Source organism: Ambystoma mexicanum, chromosome 11 (genome assembly GCF_040938575.1).
Source record: "Ambystoma mexicanum isolate Mex_15411 chromosome 11, UKY_AmexF1_1, whole genome shotgun sequence".
NCBI lineage: Eukaryota > Metazoa > Chordata > Amphibia > Caudata > Ambystomatidae > Ambystoma > Ambystoma mexicanum.
The window spans coordinates 20443306-20460062 of NC_090934.1; positions in this window are offsets into that span (position 1 = coordinate 20443306).

The window sequence follows — 16757 nt, forward strand, 5'->3', positions numbered from 1 at the left end:
GTTACTGAAGAACTTTGGCCCAGCAAGGGTGTCAAGTCGTCGGCGTCTCTATGGTCTTCGGGTGGTGGGAAACCCACTGGCGGATTCTCCTCAGCGCGTCAACGGCCTTGACTTTTTCCAGTAGGACAAATCGGTCGTCGGTGATGAGCGAGGGAGTCCTTTGTTCAAAGTGTTCTTAGGCAAAGGAGTACTGCGGCTCGGTCGTCGACGGTGGTCATCGACGATGATGGACTTCAATGTCAGGGTGCTTTACTTCGTGATTCCGCAGCGGTCCCCATCTGCGGTCGGCAGCCTTTCGAGGGTCTGACGTCCAGGGAGCTTTGGAAAAGATCAGCTGGTGCACAATGGTCGCTCGTAGCTCGGGAAGAGGTCTCCTAGCCAGGTCCTCTCTTGGATCAGTTCCTTGAAGGCACAGCAGCTTTCAGATTGGCTAAAGACAGTAGCACCAATTCTTCTTCTTCTAGTGGGCTTCAAGGTTAAGCATCAAGCATCAACTTCAGCTTCTGAACGATTTCCATTAGTGAGAGTTCCCCAGATATACTGTTGGTCTCCCATTCTCTCTGCTGTGTCACACTCAGGCAACCAATCATTCAGAAGGGCATTCAGGCAGGCAGGCAGCCAATCAGGGTCACAGTGCATTCAGGCAATTCTCCTCCCTCCAGACACTCACAACAAGGAATGTGTATTGGGACAAGTACCCAGCCATTCAGCACTCCACACTGCATTAATACCAGTTTCGGGCAGGGCTCTCTCAATCATTGTGTCACACACCAGATACTAGACACCCATAACATGAAATGCGTATTTGTTACACACTCCATTCACCAAGGTTCCACCCCACGGGCATACCCACAACATACAGTCTGGCCTGGACTTCCCCACAATACCATATATGGAAATTCCACCCAACAGCCAGTAAGGGGAAGGGACACAGTCAGGGCTTCCCGGGACTTCGGGAAAACAAGGTAACAGGAAATAGAATGCAAGAGGCCACAGGGGCCATCTTGCCTCCTATCAGGAATCAATTGATTCCAATGGCAGGGCCTGGGTATCCCAAAATGGAGGATACTCAGAGCACCTGTCAAATTCAGCATGGAGCTGCCACCAGCCCATACCCTGCTCTGTGGGGGGGCACACATAGGTGCCCAAAATCATACTCTAGGAGTACAGAATTGTACTCTCACTCATGGGTGCCACAAGGGTATCCCAAGGTTCTGTTCAGCACAACCAAAAAGAGGAAGAGCTACACTGCCAGGAGTCTCAGATGGCATCTGAAGTGCATTCCAAAGTGGACTGCACTGCCAGGAGTCTCAGATGGCATCCGAAGTGCATTCCAAAGTGGACTGCACTGCCAGGAGTCCCAGAATGGCATCCGAAGTGCATTCCAAAGTGGACTGCACTGCCAGGAGTCCCAGGTGGCGTCCGAAGTGCATTCCAAAGTGGACTGCACTGCCAGGAGTCTCAGATGGCATCCGAAGTGCATTCCAAAGTGGACTGCACTGCCAGGAGTCTCAGATGGCATCCGAAGTGCATTCCAAAGTGGACTGCACTGCCAGGAGTCTCAGATGGCATCCGAAGTGCATTCCAAAGTGGACTGTTGGGCTGGAGAGGCTGCACAATCTAGCTACTGCAAATTCGCCGCTCCCGAGTTCGTAGTCGGCAAGAGGAAGCCTATAATACTGCCGCAACTCGCCGGACGCTAAACATTGGACAACAAACTTGCCAATCACTACCTGTGGCCCGCCTGCAACCCTGCCTCTCTTTCTCCCGCCCACCCATCACCACTTCCACTTCCTATTATTGCACTGGTCCACGCGCAGGACGCTAAACATTGGACAACAAACTTGCCAAGTAATTGACATTGGAACTTGGGCATTGAATACTGTTGACTCTATTTTGGCGCCGCAGCTTTGCTGCGGCTTGCTGTGTGTCTCCTTACTCCCCCTCAATTCATCCCGATGTCCTTTTTGCTTTCATTTTAGTCACCGTCTGTGGCCCGCCTGCAACCCTGCCTCCCTTGCTCCCGCCCACCCATCACCACTTCCACTTCCTATAATTGCACTGGTGCGTGCATCGCGCGCGCACATCCGACGTGAATTCCAAAGTGGACTGTTGGGCTGTTAGGCTGCTAGGGTGCTAGGGCGCTGGTAAGCGGAGGAATTCAATTCACTTCAATTCATTTGTTTTTTCTGGTCTCCGACACTTACTAAATCGCATGAATAGGTCCTACGGCTGGTTGTAATTACTTGTTGCGAGGTGTGCGAGGTGTGGCTAAATTCTATAAGTAAAGGTATACTTGTATTCATACGGTATCCCCTTTGACAATGGCCGAAGGTAAGAAATCAACCATGAATAAACAAAAAAACAACGAGGTTGAACATTCTGGGTCCAATCCCATCCCCGTACAATCAACTATTCCCTCTATCTTAGAACAGGAAACCAAAGAAACCCCTAGCTCTGACCCCATTCCGCCCCTTCTAGAGGCGCAGACTTCGAAGCTCCCTCTGAGAAAGAGGAAACTCCGCCGGTAGATCCCAAATTAGAGCATAGAGGCAAAGAAGCTCTGGTTAATCCCGAGTCAGGATTGGAAAACGATGAATGTACACCGCACTTACCTAAAGAAATGTTCACCTCCAACTCCCCTACCAAGATTGTGGAAGAAAGAGAAAGTAAGCCTGGTGTCACCCATCAGGATGAATATGCGAATACAGGAAACGTAACTATTAACAATAGTATGTCTCAAAAGAAAGAGAAATCTCACACTGCCTGGAAATGTGAAAATCCTAACCCGGGAATCATATCATCCGCATTTAAGAAGGCGGTGGGATCACGATCCATCAAAGAAGCGAATTAAATCTCCCCGACAGGATGGCCTAATGTAGACAAGTCCCTCGACACCAGCCTTGATAGAGATGAGATTAGGAAGAAAATGTGGATTGAGAAGTTTGGTATCTATCCTGCAGACTTTTCTATTCTAGCCCCCGCAATAGAATCTGAATTGGGAAAGCGCATCAGACTTTCACGTGAACCCTCCACTCTGGTTAACAAAAGCAAATTTGGAATTCAAAACGTATTTCTATTCAACAACCCTCCAAAATACGCCCATTCCATGCCCTCTCACTTTAATGCACATAAAAGAAGCCCGAGGGACAGGGAGCACCAACCTATAAACAGATGAATAGTTCCCCAATCTCTGAAAAATCAATTGTGCAAGGAACCCAACCCTTGCATAGTTCTACAAATGATGGTGCCCCTCACGAGGAATTCAATGAATCCATGGACCATATGCGAAGGCCACGGGCGGGCGGATCACAGACCCGATGAACAACAAAAAGTCTGGATGAGTAACATCAAAGCCTTGAATCTTTCCCAGTTGTGACTCGGATTCTAAACCTATTAGACAAGGGCCACGAACAAACACATGAAGAGATTAAAATCCTACAACTACATATGCGCGAACTCATTAGTAAGCAAAGTAAAATGGAGGGAATGTTCCTGACATGTAGTATGTTCTCAGCACTCTCTCAAAAGTCTGACGAGAAGGTCAATACGCATAATTATCCTACACAGACTAAGTCATTTGCAGAGGCTGTCTGAAGGTGTAAAACCTAAACCCGTCTCAGAGACGAATACAACCTTGTCCCCTGCACAAAAAGAAAATACGAATTCTCTGAACATAGCAGCACTGACAGCTCTTATAAAAGAGATGGCGACTACACTTGCAAACCACATCAATCCCAATAAAACCGAGGCTAAGACTCCTATGATTGGACAAAAAGTTGGTCCATTAGACCGTCCCTCTGCACTTACTGACCTAATCGACTTAACTGGAGAGGGTTTTGAACCAAAAGAAGCTAAGGATATGCTTCCAAATGTCCCTCATATTGCTGAGCACTCCATGTTTCCGCAAACCAAAAAACTAAGGAGAGCTATAGCCCGTGCAGAAAAGCGAAAAAATGATTGAGAAAAAAACTGAAAGGAAAAGCAGAAAAAAACAAAAAAATCAAACAATTCAGAAAATAGACATACACAATACTCTTATGAGGGACATCTGCACTCTATCGATTATAGATTTACACCAACTGAATGAAGAATAGAAAGTATTGCTAAATCTCCCCAAAATCAGAATGTTGTTCTAGAAATGAAAAAAGTGAATGAGCTCAAAACTAGACAAACGAATAAGGTGGCAAAAACATTTAACACAAAATCTAAAAAAGGGGCTGTCTCTGAAACGGAAGGAGAAACCAGTGAAAAATTGGGACTTAGCCCTGAAAACAACTTTCCAATTTCTATCCCATGTTAGGAAATAAAAAGACTGAAAAGGTGATTATTGGGATGGAAAACAAGCTAGGGGTTCCAATTCAAGCCAATTGCACAAACAAGAAAGGAAGTATTCAGCCTACTGTTCCAAATGGGGTTCCATGTAATAATGTTGCCACACAAATCTCGCCATGCAAAAATATCGCCCAAAAATGGCCGTTTTTTGTGGCGACATTATTGCATGGAACATGCGGGGGACACCCCCGCAACCCCCAAACTTTTTTTTTTCTTTTTTTTTTGCTCCTGTCCCCATATATATGGTCACCCAAATAATATCGCCATGACATTTTCCCGGCGATATTATTTACGGCGACCATATATATGGCGATATTATTACCTGATACCCCAAATGGTCGCAAACCTCTATCTGCGGACGTAAAAGTAAAAGCTACTAAGGCAGAACTAGACAACATGATCAATCAAGAAGTCCATCAAGAAGCGGAACACATGACTCCTCTAACAACGAACAGCAGCGATTTAACTTCGGTGCTGCCTAGCCCCATTGCAGGTGACAATTCTAATGATTTAAAATCTGCCACTGTGATGGGGTTGGAAAGTGAACCAAAGCGTCAAGGAAAGGCCCGTCTAAATTGCGCCTTCTTGTTATCAATCATACAGGAGAGCCCAACACTCCGAATAATTAGATCTAATGACATTGACTGGGTGAAATTGGCAAATGTGAACAATAACAGAATGATATGCACATTTATTTCCCCCTTTTCATTGAAATTGATGTGGGAGCATCAAGAAGATTTAGCCTTTATAGGTTTACTACCTAGTTTATTCTCCTCCCTTGATGATGCAGTTGGCTTCCTGGAGACCCTTCCCCGCTCCGAGGAGATTACGTCCAATAGCTCCTCCAAAGGTGATTCTACAAACATCGATGAAAATACAATGAAACATTCATGGCCTTTGTATCCGTATTGAAAGAGATGTCATGGAAGGATCCTAAGTTTGATCAAACAAATAATCAACCTAATACGATGAGAGATTCATAGCTTGGCTAAATTTCAATTCATCTCGTGGAACTCATGCGGCCTAAATAACTTTAAAAAATGGTATAGTTGTAATTATCAACATAGACCCGACATCATCTTTTTACAAGAATCAATGACCCAAACAAACTTTACCATTGAGGGTTACCACACTTACCTCCAAGCATCGTGTCGGGGACCCATGGGAAGATCTTCGGGGGGTCTTGCAATTATGATTAACATGGCCTGTAAGTGCTCCACTGAAAAAAATAGTAGTTCTGATTCTCTATTAGCTATTGTACTTATAGACAATGAGGATCCTTCCATTATTCCCTTATTAATAGGCATCTCTTGGAACAAACCTAACACCCCACTTGAAGATATACTGGATGAACTGAACCACGTGATAGAAAAAGCAATGATAGCATATCCTTCTGTTAGAATAATCGCTGGTGGCGACTTGAATAGTTACTGTCATTGTAAAGACTGGTAGGGGGTGTCTGTACTTCTGCTCTCTATATGGTAGAGGACAGGCACAGAAGACCCCAGCCAAGATTCTCTATAAGGTAGCAATGGACGAGCAATCAAGGCCTAGCTTCTCAGGAGGTGATGCGGGCTGGTTCTTAAGTACAGTGTAGTCCCCGAACCCTCACAAAGGAATGTCCACACACTGTATTACTGAAAACACAGTCTTTACATAATTAATATTCAAAGGTATGTACACAATCACAATAACGCACTTTGTACTCGGAAGTCAATAATGATAAATATATACAATTCTAAAGTGGTACCACTAATGTTATCGAATCTCATTAAAGTGCATCAACTGTACGGTTAAAATGTCACACAGATTAATAACGAGGAAACCAGCAATAGAGATAGGCAGGAATGTAAGATGGTTGAAACAATAGGCAGAATGCTGACCCCTATCGCTAGGCACAGTTCTGTGTGGAGATCTCCCCACCTGGGCAACCTGTAAAATAAGATATATCGTACAAGCCCAGTCCATATGTTCAATAGTCTCACTTCTTCCTATTAAGGTTTTACCCCCCCAATGTACCTGGTGGAGTAGAGTTCTCCGACGATGCGTCGACCGATCCTTCTTGACTGGCTCCCTTTCAGACGGGAGCCACGGATTGTCGAGAGGTGTCGGGGAACTTGGCGTTCGGTGTCGGGGAATCGACGGCCCTTCTTGAGTGCCCTCCCTTTAAGGCAGGCGTCACGGGTCGTCGAACGTCTGACGGTGAACAGGGTGAACTAAGGCAGGGAAGTGGCAGCTTCGTTCCTAGCGGTGCTCGTCGACCACAGAGCGTTGGCGTCCTGCAAGGAAGAGGCGTGCGGGGCACCTCAGTGACGATAGTTCTGGACCGCAAAGAGATGATGAAGAACTGTGGCCCAGCAAGGGCATCGAGTCGTCGGCATCTCTGTGGTCTTTAGGTGGCAGGAAACCCACCGGTGGATGCTCCTCGGCGCGTCGACGGACGGGCCTTCTCCAGAAGGAGACAAGCGGATGACGATGCAGGCGAGAGCGTCCGATGAGCAATGGAAGTTCTTAGGCAAACGGGAGCACGGCGGCTCCGGTCGGCGACGGCGGTCGTCGACAGTGGCGGACAACAGTCCGAGTGCCTCTCCTTGGAGTTCCGCAGGAGTCCCCGTATCGGGTCGGCAGCCTGTCAAAGGTCTGTCTACCAGGGAGCATTGGCAAAGATCAGCTGTGCACGATGGCCCCTCGTAGCTCGGGAAGAGGGTGCCTTACCAGGTCCTCTCTGGGTCAGTGCTTGGAAACACAGCAGTTTTCAGATTGCGAAGGAGAGCAACAGCAATTCTTCTCATCCAGCAGGGCTTCAAGGTCAAGCGTCAGTTACTCCAGTTACTCGTCGTAGTGGACTTCAGCTTCTGAACATGATTCCTAGCAGTGAGAGGTCCCCAGATATACTGTTGATCTCCCATTCATTCCGCTGGGTCACACTCAAGCATCCAATCACGACTACGGGCATTCATGCAGGCAGGCAGCCACTCAGGCACACAAGGTATTCAGGCCATTCACTTCTCTCCAGACACTCACAACAAGTTCTGTGTATTGGGACAAGTACCGAGTCATTCAACACTCCAAGCTGCATTCATACCGGTTTCGGGCAGGGTTGTCTCAGTCATTGTGTCAACCACCAGATACTAGACACCCACAACACAGAATGCATATTCGTCACACACTCTATTCACCCAGGTCCCACCCACAGGAGGTACCCACAACATACATCACCGGGAAGGCTCCAGCTAGTCTGGCCGGGCCTTCACAACAACACCACATATGGCATTTCCACCCAACAGCTAGTCAGGGGGAAGGGGCAGAGTCAGGGCTTTCCAGGACTTTGGGAAAACAAGGTAATGGGTAATAGAAAGCAAGAGGCCACAGGGGCCATCTTGTTTTCCATCAGGAATCAACTGATCCCAATGGCAGGGCCGGGGTATCCCAAAATGGAGGATACTCCGCGCACCTGTCAACTTCAGCATGGAGCTGCCACCAGCCCATGCCCTGCTCTGCGGGCCACCCACAGGTGCCCAAAAACATACACTAGGGGCACAGGGTTGTACCCCCCACCCATGGGTGCCATAAGGGTATCCCACGGGTCCGTTCACCAAACCAAAAGAAAGAGAGCTGCACCGCCAGGAGTCCCACCTGAACTCCTGCGTGGAAAACACGACAGAACATACGATAAAAAGCAGTAAAGGACAAGGATACGGAGGCCCTGTCCCTCCAATGCATTTCCAGCATCACAATCATGAAGAAAGTTCCTACCCAAGAATGATGTGGAATAGCCACTCGACTCACTCAAAGAGAAATGGGCAATTATGGAATGGGCAAACCCCTACTTTTCCATTGGACTCTTACACCTATAGCTGGAAAAGAGGCGGCAACAAGTCCGTAATTGATTCTTTCTTTTTTTCTTCAAATTTGTATTGGTATGTTGATTCTATGTTGATAATTGACCCCACTGTAGTAGATCACATGATCATCGCACTAACCCTGAACATCCCTATAGCACGCTACTCTGAAGAGTTAACTTTAGCTTTGTTAGAACCAGACCGCCACTCTCTTACCGTGAGATGGATCCTCCAAGTATGCAGCACCTTTATTAACAATTTTGAACGGGACACTGACATCATTTCTAACACGCCTGTCGGAGGAATTTTCCTCCTACAAATCGAAAAGAAGAATGCCCTTAGAATAAAAACTCATCTTCATAAGCTGGTACGAGAAGGCACGAAGAATACTCACGCATTATCCTGTCATGCCCACAAGTTTAATCAGTATGTAGCGACCCTAAAAGCCCAAAAAAACCTAGAGATTAGGAAACTAACAAAAGCAAACTCTCCCTTAGAGGGTCGCACGGGTCAAATAAAAAGAATCAAACAAACTCACAAAAATAAGCTAAAATGGATGAAAAGTAAATTACACTATAAAGACGATCAAAAAATGATTCACCATTTGCTAAAACATGCCGCTAGGCAAATTTGGTCCACTTTGCGTACATTACCTCTGACTCAGTGAATCCTATCGAATCAGTAATATCAGCGGAAGCCTGGCATCGCACATCAAAGCTACATTCCAACTGCCTGAACGTTTTATTCAGTTTAAAGGGAGTGAACCTAATTTGCAACTGGGTATGCAAGCTATGTGGACTACTCAGGATATTATTGAGGCCATAGGGAAATTAAAATACTCCAAAGCTCCCGGCCCCGATGGGCTTCCTGCATGTGTATATAAATCTAACCCGGTATTCTGGGCTCACATTCTGAAAATACAGACGGGTATCATACCCCCCTCCTGGGCATCAGCTTTGGTCATCCCCATTTACAAAAATGGTCCCCCAGACTCGCCAGCTAACTACCGTCCGATAGCGCTTACTGATGCTTCATCGAAAATCTTTTCTCTACTCCTGTTACAAAAGCTGCAAAAGCTCATTGGCGACCATAATCTTCTTTCACCCTACCAAGTAGGTTTTAGGAAACACATAGGGTGTCCGTTGAATGCTACCATACTTTGTCATCTCCAAGCTCAAACATCGTCCTCTAAAACCGGTTCGGTATATATGGCTAGCTTGGATCTGACTGCAGCTTTTGACTGTGTAATACGAGAAATCTTATGGAACAAAATGCTACTCCTTGGTATTCCACCTCAATTGGTTGCTTTAATTGCATTACTACACAAAAACACAAACTATGAATTCGGTTAAATAAAGAAAGAGCCCTCACTGACCCCATTACCACAGAAACGGGGGTCAAACAGGGCTGCAATATGGCAGCAGTTCTATTCAATTTGTACCTTTTGGGTTTGGATGAACGATGGCGGAGAGGGGAGAGTTACCCAGTTAGACTTGGCTCCTTCAAGTTGGATTGGATGGGCTTCGCAGAGGATCTGCTATTCTTTGACAGAACCCCTTTCGGCCTGCAAAGGAAATTAGATCAATTTGCGGAATTTGCCTTAGCACACAATTTATGCCCAAATCCTACAAAATCCTTTATATCAATTTTCTCAGATGGAAAACTCAAATCTCAGCAGTTTTCGTGGTCCCTGAATGGAATCAAGGTGGAGTATTCACCTATGCTCCGTTACTTAGGATATCCACTTACTGATTCATATTCCTTGAAAATGTGGAAAAATGTTCTTCTAAAAAAGGTTAAAATCCTTTCATCTCAAATGAAGAGCATATTCCACAAATACTGCATGTTTTCCTTACTCCCGTTGATTCAATTCTATCTACTCAAAGTAGAACCCATCATACTTTATAGCCTGGATATTTGTAGCTATGAGCTCGATGGATTCTTAGACAAATTACAGGGAAAACTATGGAAAAATGCATTGGGGTTGGCCCAATCTATTCCAAACGTAATGATCTGCCATGAGCTAAACCTACTACAACTGTCTGCAAAATATAATTGGAGAAGCATAACCAATTATACTAAAATGCTGAATCCACCCAAAAATTCCCTATATATAGAGTTGAACAAAACTTTCGGCGACTCGAGCATTATATCACTAAACAAATTAACCCTAAAACTTAAGAAAATCCTATTGGCAATTAATGAAACCCCAGAATCCATGTGCACGTGGCTTCCTAGCCAAAAAAGAAAATATCAAAGATTCCAATAGTGTTGCATGTGAGATAAAATGGGAACATATTCCTTTTATGAGGAATATAATATAATCCGGAGTAAATGGGAGATTAGGCAAAAATGATCACTCAGTTCCCATCGGCAAAAGCTAGAAAAACCTACATGCGATTCAGATTAAACCAATTCCCAAAGGCCTTCAGAACAAAACACTGGTACGGTGGTCAAATATCTATGGGATCAGGAATGTATCGTTTCTGTGCAGATAACGCATTATTTGAAACACTAAAACACCTTCTAATCTTTTGCACATTCTTTGAAGAACCACGCATGCAGAATTTTGAGCATTTCCTCTCAAATAAATCATACATTGCAAGGGAATTCCTCTGGAAACGCTGTATGGAAGGTTACAGTCAAAATCTAATTCTCAAACTAATCGTCCTACTCGAAATTATAGAGTCAAAATTAGATGAAGATCAGTCGGATATGTAATTGTAACATCCAAAGTGGGTGAAGTTAACAGTGGGGATATTGGATAAATAATTGCCTAAGGAGTCTCATCATCAACTTAGCTTAAAAATGGAAAGATGCCCTATTTAAATGTGGAAAGAATTCAATTGTTTTAAATGAAAATTCATTCAATACTGATTTGGTATTTATTTTGATATGGTACATAAGAATCTTGTAGATTATCATGCAATACTTTGAACGATCGTATAGGAAACTGTTAGACTTTATTTGGTTTACCTTTCAGGATGTCATAAAGTCAATAGTTGTTGAGGTTTTGATAAACATATAAGAATGTGATAGTTTTATTTTAATGACATTTTATCCTGTAAATTGTTTTGAAAAATCATTTGTAAAGGTTTTTAACTAAATAAACCAAACACAAAAAAAAGATGGACTCCTGGCCAGAAAATAACACAGAACATACACGAAGTAAGGACTACAGGACAAGGACAGGGAGGCCCTTTCCCTCCAATGCATTTCCAGCATCACAATATCCTTTGTCAGGATATTCAGCATCGAGTGTGTCTGCTCTGTATCCTTTGTCAGGATGTTCAGCATCGAGTGTGTTTCCTCTGTATCCTTTATCAGGATGCTAAATTTTGAGTGTGTCTCCTCTGTATCCTTTGTCAGGATGTTCAGCATTGAGTGTGTCTCCTCTGTATTCTTTGTCAGGATGTTAAGCATCAATGGCGTCTCCTCTGTATCCTTTGTTAGGATGTTAAGCATCAAGGGCGTCACCTCTGTCTCTTTTGTCAGGATGTTCAGCATTGAGTGTGTCTCCTCTGTATCCTTTGTCAGGATGTTAAGGGCATATCCTCTGTATCTTTTGTCAGAATGTTCAGCATTGAGTGCATCTTTTCTGTATCCTTCATCAGGATTTTAAGCATTGAGTGTGTTTCCTCTGTATCCTTTACCAGGATGCTAAGCTTTGAGTGTGTCTCCTCTGTATCCTTTGTCAGTATGTTCAGCATCGAGTGTGTCTCCTCTGTATCCTTTGTCAGGATGTTAGGTATCAAGGGCTTCTCCTCTGTATCCTTCGTGAGGATGTTAAGCATCGAGTGTGTATCCTCTGTATCCTGTCAGGATGTTAAGCATCGAGTGTGTCTCCTCTGTATCCTTTGTCAGGATGTTAATCATCAAGTGCGTCTCCTCTCTATCCTTCGTGAGGATGTTAAGCATCGAGTGTGTATCCTCTGTATCCTGTCAGGATGTTAAGCATCAAGGGCGTTTTCTCTATATCCTTTGTCATGATGTTAAGGATCAAGGGTGCCTACTCTGTATTCTTGGTCAGGATGTTAAGCATCAAGGGCGTCTCCTCTGTATCTTTGTTAGGATGTTAAGCATCAGGGGCGTCTCCTCTGTATCTTTTGTCAGGATGTTCAACACTGAGTGCATCTTTTCTGTATCCTTCGTCAGGATTTTAAGCATTGAGTGTGTTTCCTCTGTATCCCTTATCAGGATGCTAAGCATTGAGTGTGTCTCCTCTGTATCCTTTGTCAGGATGTTCAGCATAAAGTGTCTCCTCTGTATCCTTTGTCAGGATGTTAAGTATCAAGGGCGTCTCCTTTGTATATCGTCAGGATGTTAATCATCAAGTGCGTCTCCTCTGTATCCTTTGTGAGGATGTTAAGCATTGAGTGTGTATCCTCTGTATCCTGTCAGGATGTTAAGCATCAAGGGCATCTCCTCTGTATCTGTTGTCAGGATCTTCAGCATTGAGTGTGTCTCCTCTGTATCCTTTGCGAGGATTTTCAGCATCGAGGGCATCTCCTCAGTATCCTTTCTCGGGATGTTAAGCTTTGAGCGCCTCACCTATGTATGCTTCAGCCTCATGTTAAGCATTGAGTGTGCCTCCTCTGTGTCTTTTCTCAGGATGTTAAGCATTGAGTGCGTCTCCTCTGTATCCTTTTTCAGGATGTTAAGCATCGAGTGTGTCTCCTCTGTATCCTTCGTGAGGATGTTCATCATCGAGGGCATCTCCTCTGTATCCTTTCTCAGGATGTTAAGCATCAAGGACATCTCCTCTGTATCTTTTGTCAGGATGTTCAGCATTGAGTACGTCTCCTCTGTATTCTTTCTCGGAATCTTAAGCATGGAGTGCATCTGTGCACCAGACATTGCCCCACCTGCGACTTTGCAGGTTTCAGTGTTCAGCTGTGCCCGTACCGTCATGTTATTTGGAGGTTCTTTACCGATACTGGACCTCTCTTGAATCCTCAGCAATGAGTTCTCATCTTCTCCTCTTTTGGGTTTTCTTTGAGCATAACGTGAAAGTCACGCATTCTTGGAATGGCATTATTCTCTTCTGATTTGTCTTGCTCTGATCTTAGTCACGTACTCAAGCTCCTTCACTCTCCAGTGTCTAGCCTCTAACTCCTTTCAGTGTAATCCAACTACTTGACTGTCTTAGGTCCAACTGTTCATTGGACTCTTGTCTTCTTACTTTCCTTAGCCCCCCCCCCCCGCGCACTGTTACCACTTATTAATATGACCTCTGTGAAGGTTGCGTGCGCACGGGCTTGGGGAAAGCTCTTCTGGTCTGTGGTGAAGAAGCCTTCACTGGAACCTGATACCAATGTGTCGTCCTATTTCCTGGTGAGATGCTCTACACTCTACTTTGAGCATTTCTAGATCTGTCCTATGCGCTGAATCCGTTCCAGGTTTGGAGGCCAGGACAGGTCTGTTGGTCACTATCGATGACCTTGCCTCTGAGATGAACAATGCCTTGATCCTGCTTGATCTCTCTGCGGCACTTGACTCTGTCGTCCAACATGTCACTGAATTACATAGCTGAGAAAGGCACCAGAAGAACGACATGTGAGTGCTTTGGGCCTTTTGTCTCAGACAGAACTCACCCTGTTTTCTTTCTGCCTTTTCTTCTCGACCCACTACCTTTGGCCTGTGATGTTGTTAGGGAGAATTCTCCAGAATGGCTAATTTCCCTTACCTATTGAGTCCCTCAGCAGCTTTGCTGGATTTCTAGGATTAATTTATTTCACCTGGTAAGAGTGTGAGCCTTTTTCCCACTTTTACATGTGTTTTGCTTTGTGTGTTTTCACTTCTTGTGTGATCTTGAGCACTGGAGCCTCACCTACTCCATGGCCTCATATTTGTATGTGTGTTACACAGCACCTTCAGTGCAGTGACACAGGGTTGTCTTTGAGACTTCCCACCGACTCCATTTTCTGGGGCTGACTACTGTCCCCCAGAAAAGGGTAAAGTTGCCATTAACTTTACCTTAGTCACTTTAAACCACAGACTCAGTACACCCCATCTTAAATGGAGTATTGGAAAGGGTTATTTCTTATCCCTTTTTGCCTGTGCCTCTTGGAGCATTGTTTCACTCCCTTTACATTACGACCTGGCTGGTGGCAGTGGTATCTACCCTAACTTTTCTACCGCCATTATCTTATTGTAACGCTCACCTTGTATCCACGGGGACGCCCCTCGACTGGCCGGAAAGCTCTCTGGGACTGCGCACCTTCTCTGAAGTTCGTGCTGCCGAGGATCGGTTCTTGATTTCTATTAAGATGCGCTCTCCATCCTGCCGCGCTGGGCAGTGGCGCGTTGTCAGTGGCACCGTTTTGCCGAGTTTCTTCACTGGCATGGGCCGGACACCAGACCGGCTGCGACTCCACTTTTCAGGTAAGTCTTTAAGATGAGAGTAATGTCTGTATTCGTTGAAGCACCACATGACCTCGTCCTCTTTTCTTGCAGATGTTGAAGGCAGAGAACGGATACTGGAGCAGTGTTCGAGGAGGTAAGGATGGATGCGCCAAGCGGCGCTGCGAGCGTCCTTGCAAGTGGATAATCTGTGCTATTGTTTTTTCTTACAGGTCATGGACAAATCCAGGAAGAATGGGCTCACCGGAACCCCAAGCCGACGGACGATGGGCTGGTGACGATGGCCTTCCAGACGGACTGGTAAGAAGCTTATACAATGTCTTGTACAATGTCTTGTTCTTGGGGGGTAGGAAGACTTCGGTTGATGGAGGATGCTGCTGGGAAGGTAAGGATGAAAATGGTTCTTGTCTTCTCTTGCCCGTGCAGGCCAGGACGCTGAGCAGGACCCGGTGAACGTCATGCTGCAAGAGCAGAATAACGCAAAGCACGTGCCTCTAATCGGGCGTAGTTTAAATAGCCAGCAGGTATCCCGGGTGCCTTCGGGGTGGGCCACGCCATGGATGCTAGACCGCTAGTTGCAGTTCCCCATTAGTCCTCATGGGGCAGCCATGCTTGTCCATTGCCCATTGAAACCCCATCCTAGCATGCGACTCCGATGCCAACAGCGCCAGGACTGGCTTCAAGGGATCCGAGGGGGGCCAAATAGGGTCTTTCGGGTCCCGTTACCATACGGTGGGCACAAGATCGTGACAGCACACCCCCCTAAGGCCCCTCTCAAGGTGGTTCTCCGGCCCGGCCCTGGTTTGGAGGGAAATTCTCGATGGAATCGCTGAAGCAGGTGTGGAGCATGGATGTACTCACTGGGCTCCCATGTCCTGTCCTGTGTCCAAACCCTTTGCAGTCCACTAAGTAGTATAGTTTAGTCCTCACATACAAGAGTCCAAAATGTCCTTTACCTCGTATTCAGGTTCCCCCTGAACTATGACAGGCCCAGGTGGGTTAGTTATTCGGGTACCCGGCTTGACTGGTTTCAAGAGAGATACATGGAACACTGGGTGTATTTGCATGTGGGCCGGTAGTGTCAGATTTACAGCTGCTGGATTAATTATGGCTTCCACAGGGTATGGTCCTAAGAATCGTGGGCGAAACGTTCACGTTCCTTTTATTGGTATATGCTTGGAGGCTAGCCACACCATATCTCCCACCTGGTAGTCAGGGGCCTTGGTGCGAAGTTGGTCCGCATACTTTTTCTGGCGGGTCTTAGCTTGTTGCAAATGTTCTTGAGCTCTTGTGAAGGCCTGATAGATGGTCGTGTGCAGGGTCTTGACGGCTGGCATTTCCAGGGTTGTGGGGACATCTAGTTCAGAAGTGCGTGGATGTCTTCCATACACCATAAAGAACAGCATTTGTCCAGTACTGCTACGCAGAGAGTTATTATAGGCGTACTCGGCGATTCATAAAAGTTCTTTCCAATCCCCTTCTATCTGGTGAAGCATGCAGCGCAGGTACTGCTCGAGAGTCTGGTTCGTTCTCTCTGTTTGACCGTCGGTTTGCGGGTGATGACTAGTGGATAGGCGGATATCTATCTGGGCCAATGAGCAGCATTTCTTCCAGAAGCTGGATACAAATTGGGATCCCCTATCTGATATTAAGACTGAAGGGAATCCATGCAGGCGCACTACGTTTTCTAGGAAGGTTTTGGCGAGGCTGGATGCAGTAGGCAGACCCTTGAACGGGAAGAAGTGAGCCATTTTAGAAAATAGGTCCAGGATTACTAGTATGGTGTTGTAACCTTGACATGGAGGAAGATCGGTAATAAAGTCTAATGACAATGTGTGCCATGGGGCCGGCGGAATGTCCAAAGGCTGTAGAAGCCCGGCTGGTCTTTGTTTGGAGGACTTATTTTGGCACAGATACTGCAAGAAGAAATTAACTCAATCACATCCTTACGCCATGTTGGCCACCAGCAGCTTCTTTTTACTTTAGCTAAGGTTTTAGCAATTCCCGGGTGGCCTTCAATGAGGGAGTCATGGTATTCGGAGATAACCTGTTCTTGCAGTTCCTTCACCAGCACGAACAGCCGGTTCCTGTAATACGGTAGCTGGTTCTTAATACTGTAGTGCTCCCCCTCTGGAACAACACTCTTGCATTTGCTCCTGAGTTAAAACCTGCCGGACTTCGTATAGGAGTTCGTCCTGGGTCATGGTGGTTGTAATA